This window comes from Zea mays, chromosome 8 (assembly GCF_902167145.1).
Source record: "Zea mays cultivar B73 chromosome 8, Zm-B73-REFERENCE-NAM-5.0, whole genome shotgun sequence".
Taxonomy (NCBI): Eukaryota; Viridiplantae; Streptophyta; class Magnoliopsida; order Poales; family Poaceae; genus Zea; species Zea mays.
Window position 1 is genome coordinate 99990922 of NC_050103.1, and position 7065 is coordinate 99997986.

A 7065-nucleotide genomic window follows, 5' to 3' on the forward strand; every position below is an offset into this window, starting at 1 on the left:
CTGCAGCTGTCGTTCTCATTCTTCTACAACTTTCTCTCTCTCTAATTTTTCTTTTCTAGGCGCAGGCGCTGCTCATGGGGCTGATTTTTCTGTACGCGCGTTGTTGATTTTTTTTCCTGCGCCTGGCCTTATCCCGTCGCCGACCCTGCTCAGATTTTTGGGCCAATAGCCCCTGCAGCAACCGCTCAATCTCTCCCTCTGTTTTTTCTTGCCGATCATCAGCCGTCGTCCTCATCTGTTTGTGCAACCAAGAAAAATCAGGCCTCGTCTTCATCCTTTCAGCAGCCGCAAGCTCCAGCCTCCACCTTCCCTTCTGCAGAAATCCTGCCATGGCCGCCCTCCCTGGTGCTCGCCCCAGCCGAGGTCTCTCCATGACTGGCTGCTGCTCCCTGGCACTCGATTTCTCCACCAGGCATCCCTTCTCTTCAACCTCGACGCACCGCTGCCTGGGGTTGACGCCGGAGCTCTACCAAGGCGGATCTCCCTCCCTTCTCCCTCTCATCTCCTCTGCTGACCGCGCGCGCACCTCTCTGTGGCCCTCTCCAGCTCGGCCGCTCGTCTCTCGGCCTCCCATGGCGCGCGCCGTGCCCAGCCGAAGCTCTTTCCCTGCTCCGCACCATGGTGTTTCCCAGTCCCAGGTCATCCCCATGGTACCGGTCGAGTTTTTCCCTCCTCTCTGGCCGGCGTTCTGCCTCAGGCTTGCCCAGGCTATCCCTCCTATCGCCGGATCTGTGGTCGCCGTACCCCTGCTCCTCCCAACGCCGCGCCTTGCTTGGTTCCATGGCCGGAGTTCCACCCATCCGCGCGATTCTCCCTGCCCCTGCGTCGGTCGCCCATCTCCCTGGAGTTTCTGCCCGTGCCGTGCCTCTTTACTGTGCTCACCCAAGTTGTCGTCGCAGCTCCAGCTCGGCTCTGTCCATACTCCAGCTCGCCCCCTCTGTTTGTTCTCGCTGCTGGGTCGGGTCTGCTTGGCCGCCGTGTCCGTGCCGAGTTCTCGACGCCAGAATTCCTCAGACCTCTCTCCTCCCTGTTGTTCGAAGCCGTAGAAATTCCTTGCTGCGCCTGGTCGAGTTCGCCCAGGTCGCAAGCATCAATGTCCTAGTCCACCGTGCTGTGTGCCAACGTTCTCTCGCAACAGACCACACCGTTGTCTAGCCTTATTCGCTTCGCTGTAGCACCGTCGTAATCGACCAGCTTCATCACCCGTCATTTCTGGTATTTTTCCCCAACACCGAGCATTTCTGATCTCGTCATTCGTCGATGGAATTTATGTGTGCGGATGAAGAAAACGAAGCCAGTATACAAAGCTCGCGGGTGTTCAGCTGAACGTCGTCGTTGTTCCGTGCGTCAGCAAGAAATTCCAAGAAGCGGAGGAAGACGAAGCGGCAGCATGATATTCCCCAAAGTGCTTGATACAGGAGCCGAATCAGAATCCTGAATCAGAATCCTTGCCGTGTTCGCGGATAACGCGTCAGATTTAGAACGGTAAGCTGATGAATTGTTCAGAATAGTTCAATCAATGAATAAATAAATTTGCTAGTGCGATGTTCATTAAGGTGCTCGATAAATTGCGTGAGTCACGAAACTCTCGTCGACTCCGCGATTTTTGCGATTATCGAGCCAGATTCGGTTATAGCGAGTTATTTCGCTATTCCGGTCACTTAGCTGAATTAGTGGATCGAGTAGAATTTTGGTAGGCGTGTGTGATGATAACATATTTTAATCACTTCTATAGATGTATGTACATTTACGATAAAGAAATATTTAATTAATTGTTGATATGTAAAATATATGGGGAGAGAAATAAAATTAAATTAGTTCTTTATGAGCAATGTAGTATAATCTATAAAACGAGTGATAAGTTTAGAAGTTAAACAATTAGCTAATAAGTTATGTCTAGGCTAACTGTATTAAATGTGTATAGTTTGTGTTTTATGATGTTTGTGTTAGTTTTAGTTAATCTAGAGAAGCACAATTATTACGCTTAGTCGTACGCTGATAACTAGTGTTTCTGTATAAGATAGTTTAACGCCTCGCTGCTAGGTGTTTTATTCGCTATCGCGTAGCATTATTTAGGTTTGTAATATTTCCGTCGATATGCATTCATGTGCATAATGCATTTCATTCAGGAACGTTAATTAATCGCGCGATGCGGAAGACAAGCCAAGTCGACCCCAAGCGCGGACTGATTCGCGAGGTGATGCGGATGATGAACCTGAAGATGGATAATTTGAACGAGTACCAAGACAAAGGATGATCGTCAAGTGATCGTCGTCTAACAAACACTAACGTAGTGTTTATTCCAGGCAAGCCCCGGTGCATGCAACCCTTTTCCTTGTGTTTTTAAATATTTTTCGCACACTTAAGTCTAGTGAAATGTGCATTAGGTTCATAGGAGTTACTTGAAACCCTTTGATGCATTGCTTTCCTTGATATCCATACCTTTATAGATACTTCTGTGAAGTATCAAAATTATGATTTACAAAAATGCTTAGCTTTGCTTAGATCTTGTGGATAGAGGTTGTCCTTAATTTAACTCGAGAAAGGATGGCTTCTACCTACAAGAATATTTTCATTTGGAGCAATGGTGGGATCTTACTGCAAAGTTCCCTGTGATGCTCTTTCATCCTAAGGAACAGACACAATCCTAAGAATGGTAATACGTAAATTGAGACTTGGGGGTAGGAACAGGTGATGTTCTACCCAGGTTGGTTAAGGATTAACGCGTATGTAGGCGTGCTGACCGAGGACCCTTTAACTGGTCACATGCCTCGTCATGGGTAAGCCTTGCCTCGGGCAGACTAAGGCCGGAATAAGATAACACGAAATGGGAGTGGAGCGGTGGCGAGAGTAGCGTGTACCCTCCGTGGCAAGAGGCTGGACGGTGGTGTATCTGTGCTCTCGGTTTGCGTGAACCTGATCCGGTCTTAAGAACCCCGGTGGCGGGTTGACATATGCAAGGGTTAAGTGCTACATATGTCGTGTGATTGGAGATCCTCAGCTGAGTATAATCGATTCGGATCGCCGTACCTTCGCGGTTATGAAGACTTGGTCACTTTTCTACAACCTAAAGTCAGGATGTGAACACTATGGATAAAAATGATGTTGTATTGATGAGATGTTGAAATTAGACTAGATGCAAATAGAGTCTATTAATACTTAATATGGCGTTAAAAGATTGAAAGTAAGGACTCACTTTAGTAAGCTACTTCTGCAAAAATATAAGTTGATTTTTGCTAAAGCCTCTCCTTGACTCCTATTTATCCAGCATACCCTTGAGAGTCTTTTCTTTAGTCGGGTAAGACTTGCTGAGTAATTCCATACTCAGGGTTTTATTCCCTGTTGTTTTTCAGGTTCTAACTTTGTGCTGTTGTTGATGGTGTTAAGTGCCGGTGGGCTCGGCCTTCTTATAAGTCTAAGTAACCCTTCTATACTTCTTATTGAGGATGGTCACTTAAGCTAGCATATATTTCAAACTTATACTTTTGTAATCACTCCGATAAAATAATATAAAATTTTTGTAACTTGTAAAATTTGGTAGTAAGATTTCCGCTGCAATAATATTGGTGTGTGTGATTTGTGTTACTTAATCCCGCGGTTCTGGTTGAAAGTGGTTTATCCGATGTCCTTGGGGCAATCGGACAGATCCTGTTAAGTTATCTGGTGCACATGCATAGCTGTCTGAGGTCTTTGGGACAAGGACAGGTGCATGTGGGCCCAATAACTTGGAGGTTCTGCCACAGGCTGGTATCGGAGCTGGATTAAGTATATACGGTCACATACGTATTTTCAAAACAAAAGTTTTGGTTTTAGAAAACCTATTTTCAACTAAACACGTTATTTGGCTTTGAAAACAGTTTTAAAAAAACTATAATGCTAGCGACATCCTCTATTAAGCCCTATACTAAGGACTATTAGGTGGCTTATTTAAAAACCAATAACCCACAACCGGGGGTATTGCATACATGTGTATTGTTATTTTTAAGGCCATTCAGTCTTGAATGGATCGACGCTCAAGGTAAGGTGAGATGTGAGAGCATGACCGAACAACCGTCGGTCTAGGGGAGTGCTTAAATGTGGCGCCTGACTATATACATGTTCTACATATGTATATATGAAGGCTGCGATGTGGAGTAATTATTTTTTCGGGAATTCAGTACCCCATGGATGTGTATGGGTATACAGACATGGGAATACTGAGAAATGTAATGTACTTGTAACGACGCACCTACGCTCAGGTAAGAAGGTGAGTTACCATAATGAGTTGCCCTATGGTTAAAGTGTGGCAACGGCGCCTATGCGTGGCTCGGCGCTTAATGATGAGCTGGCCTCCATATAGCAATATATGGAGTATAAACTGTGATAAACTGTCATGTGTGACTTGCATCATTGGGAAATGGGCTGTGATGGATTTTTCTGCAGGTACACTAACCTCGAAAACGTATGTGTAGCTGACGACTAGCAAAATACCGTGAGAGTTGTAAGTATGCCACCGATATAGAACGTTATTGCCACATTATGTTGGCAAAAACTCAGTAAGGACGAATAAGACGAGCATGCATCTTGATTGTTGCATTATGTTTGTCACCTATACACCCAAAATGCTTCTCTCATCTTTATTCCAGTAACCATTGATTGTAGATAATATGGTGTAATGCTGAATTATGAACTTCGATGAAATAGTTGTCCTCCGTTCCTTAGGTAATATGTTTAGGTGTTATAGGTGTTGCTCTTGTGCTTGATGTGCCAATAGACTGTTGGTGACTTGTTTGCCTAAACCCAAAACTAGGCCATGTTCTTATTTAGTGAACCATGACCCAAAACTTAAATTTTTCCGTTATCACTCCATGACCAAACACATTCAAATAAATGCTTAGATAATTTCTTCGTTAGACAAAAAGGGTACATAAGCTTAAAATAAGAATCTGGACTCATATTTCCATCTTAGACCATGCCCTTGACAATTGGTACAAGCTGATGTACCTTATCCAGTTTGCCTGTTTTTAAGGATCGTCATGTCGCTTATCAACCTAACTTAGGAAAGTCATACCTAATCATTTTCCTTCGTTTGATGCCTTTAGTTTCCCCATCTTTCTCGAAGGCATATCAATTTAATTTTATGATTGTTTTCCCTCTGTGTCTAATCAGATACTAATCCTTGGCTTGTAATCTCTGTGATGGGCATAGAAATATGCTTGGGGCTGAATTAACAGTCTCCCATCGTACTTGTTCATCAGTTTAGGTTATGGCCATACCTTGTTCGTTTCATCGGGCCATGATCTATTTGGTCTCTACTTGTAACCATTTTTACAGGTGGAGTATTTCTTTGTATATTTGCACCCTTGCCCAATTCATTTGTGTCGTGTGAGATTTCCTATTGGTTGTGGTTGGTAATGGCGTTATGACTAAAACCGATGGTGCCGTGACGAAACCGAGGGCCTCCTGTGAATGTACACACATGGTTGCGCTACTTGGCACGCGCTGGTATCACGGTTAGTAGTTGTAATCCATTATGAGACTATGTCAATATGTTATCTTGGCACAATCTGTTTTTGCTACGTGAGATTCATTATTAGTGCCAGTTCGGTAATGGTGTCACGATTAACGACTTATGGTGCCGCAGCGAAACTGAGAGCCCCTTGTGAACGTACACGCAAGGTTATGCTGCTTGGCGCATGCTGGTATCGAGGTCTCTAGTCATGATCCATTGTGGAACTACGCTGATATGTGATCTTCCGTGGACTTCTCCCTTGAAACGATTTCAATATTGTTTGACGAAGTGATCAAGCAACATCTATCATCTCAATTGGATCAAACGGGCATACCACTTTCATGTGTGGTCTTATTTCTTTTGATCTTGGTAGTGACTACTCATACAAGTTCCCTTTATGTCCTTTGTGTAAAGGTGAAGCCTTGGAACTTTTTAGTGTTGGAAAACAGCTATTTAGCTCTCAAAATGGAGATTGATTTTCCTTGCTACTGAAATACAGGAGTTTGTTCATTCGCTCTTTCATTTAATCCATGTATTCCCTAACCAAGTCTGTTCATCTCGCATGAAGAAACGGATGAACAACCTGACCAAATGGATTTCTACCCAAATGCATGACCTTTTGCTAGCAAATGTGAACTCTCGACCCTCGACTTACCGATGGTATTGAGAGGACTTGCTCGATGTCAAAAGTAGTTTATCGAGTTGGTTTTACTAACTTGTAACTGCATTGTGAACAAAGGTTGAGCTTAGAGATCGATTTGTCGAGTTATCTAAACTCACTTTGGTTCAAACCATTCTAAGACAAGTACTTACACAGATCAAGTTGAGTCGACTAATAACCACCTAATTATCGCTCTAATCGTGCATCGATCGCCTCACGTGTGCTTTTCCAGCATGTGCGATCAAGTCGAATCATGCCTAGTGCTTGATAAAATGGACTGGTTGCAAAGTCCGCATCTACAGGTCCCTTTGCCAATGATTTTTCGAGTCTTTATCATTTTCTTAGACTCGGATTCTCTGGCTAACACGGGTCAACTGTGATGTTGTTCGACATCCACACCCGTCCCCTGTGCTATGAATTTCCTGTAACCACTTGTTGGTAGACCTCTTCTATGTGTTTTACCCAAGATGGTGCCTCTGATTCTGGTTGGGTAAAAACTGCACACATGGAACATTATGTGTTCTTTTGGCAGATATCGCCTCTATTGTGGACATCTCTAAATTGGCCTAAGGCGATACATGATATGTCCAATAAAGAAACAACATCCTAAGACACTTGCCTTTGCTTGAAACTGTCTTAGGGTTATCGCTGATATGGATATGGGGTACATGCTTCTCTACCCTTAGAAGTCTTTCGCTCCGAATCTCGGGACGAGATTCTTTTAAGGGGGGAGGGCTGTAACACCCCAGGTGTTTATATTCCGCTCGACAACGAGTATGGACTTACGCACGCAATATCAGTGAATAAAACAGATGCTATATTTTAATTATTTTCGCCATCGCGATTTTAGGATCGCATCTGTTCCGTCTGTCGCGAGTGCAACGTCGTTGTTATTTTTATCTGTCCGAGCTCT